The sequence below is a fragment of the Arachis stenosperma genome, chromosome 4 (genome assembly GCF_014773155.1).
Source record: "Arachis stenosperma cultivar V10309 chromosome 4, arast.V10309.gnm1.PFL2, whole genome shotgun sequence".
In the NCBI taxonomy this organism is placed as follows: domain Eukaryota; kingdom Viridiplantae; phylum Streptophyta; class Magnoliopsida; order Fabales; family Fabaceae; genus Arachis; species Arachis stenosperma.
This window is the reverse complement of record NC_080380.1, coordinates 83602892-83604525: the sequence shown is the minus strand read 5'-3', so window position 1 is coordinate 83604525 and position 1634 is coordinate 83602892. Positions and strand designations below refer to the sequence as shown.

General features: G+C 42.6%; 1 non-coding gene across 1 annotated transcript; it reads left to right on the top strand.

Moving 5' to 3' along the window:
- Positions 1-1135: 1135 nt before the first annotated feature.
- LOC130978145 (small nucleolar RNA R71) lies at positions 1136-1243 on the top strand. The gene has a single exon (XR_009085804.1). It is a non-coding gene; the product is annotated as a small nucleolar RNA R71 (small nucleolar RNA).
- Positions 1244-1634: the final 391 nt, after the last annotated feature.

Below are 1634 nucleotides of genomic sequence, written 5' to 3'. Positions count from 1 at the left end.
GCAAGGTATAGAAAACTTTCCAGGATCCTGCCTCTTTTGAGGCAGTTTCTGCCTAGACAAGTCATCCAGTTCTTTGGTGAGCAAGGGAAGTTCATCTTTCCAAGTCTCATTTCCAAATAACTTGTCATTTAGCTTCATGATTGCTCCAAGGTATTTAGCAACTTGCTCTTCAGTGACATACTCATCCTCTTCAGAGGAAGAATACTCATCAGAGCTCATGAATGGCAGAAGTAAGTCCAATGGAATCTCTATGGTCTCATTTTGAGCCTCAGATTCCTATGGTTCCTCATTGGGGAATTCAGAGGAGATTGGTGCACGCCCATTGGGGTCTTCCTCAGTGGCGTCCACCTCCTCTCTTTCCTCTCCATATTCGGCCATGGTTATGGCTTTGCACTCTCCTTTTGGATTTTCTTCTGTATTACTTGGGAGAGTACTGGGAGGGAGTTCAGTAATTTTCTTGCTCAGCTGTCCCACTTGTCCTTCCAAATTTCTGATGGAGGACCTTGTTTCATTCATGAAACTTTGAGTGGTTTTGATTAGATCAGAGACCATTGTTGCTAAGTCAGAGGTATTCTGCTTAGAACTCTCTGCCTGTTGCTGAGAAGATGATGGAAAAGGCTTGTTATTGCCAAGCCTATTTCTTCCACCATTATTGTTATTGAAACCTTGTTGAGGTCTCTCTTGATTCTTCCATGAGAAATTTGGGTGATTTCTCCATGAAGAATTATAGGTGTTTCCATAGGGTTCTCCTAGGTAATTCACCTCTTCCATGGAAGGGTTCTCAGGATCATAAGCTTCTTCCTCAGATGAAGCTTCCTTAGTACTGCCGGGTGTATTTTGCATTCCAGACAGACTTTGAGAAATCACATTGACTTGTTGAGTCAATATCTTGTTCTGAGCCAGTATGGCATTCAGAGTGTCAATCTCAAGAACACCTTTCTTCTGATTAGTCCCATTGTTCACAGGATTCCTTTCAGAAGTGTACTGAATTGGTTATTTGCAACCATTTCAATAGCTCTTGAGCCTCTGTAGGCGTCTTCTTCAGATGAAGAGATCCTCCAGCAGAGCTATCCAAAGACATCTTGGATAGTTCAGATAGACCATCATAGAAGATACCTATGATGCTCCATTCAGAAAGCATGTCTGAGGGACATCTTCTGATTAATTGTTTGTATCTTTCCCAAGCTTCATAGAGGGATTCTCCATCCTTCTGTCTGAAGGTTTGGACTTCCACTCTAAGCTTACTCCATCTTTGAGGTGGAAAGAACTTTGCCAAGAAGGCATTGACTAGCTTTTCCCAAGAGTCCAGGCTTTCTTTAGGTTGAGAATCCAACCATATTCTAGCTCTGTCTCTTACAGCAAAAGGGAATAGCATCAGTCTGTAGACCTCAGGGTTAACCCCATTAGTCTTGACTGTGTCACAGATTTGCAAGAATTCAGCTAAGAACTGATGAGGATCTTCCATTGGAAGTCCATGGAACTTGCAATTCTGTTGCATTAGAGAAACTAATTGAGGCTTAAGCTCAAAGTTGTTTGCTCCAATGGCAGGGATAGAGATGCTTCTCCCATAGAAATCAGGAGTAGGTGCAGTGAAGTCACCCAGCACCTTCCTTGCATTGTTGGCATTGTTGTTG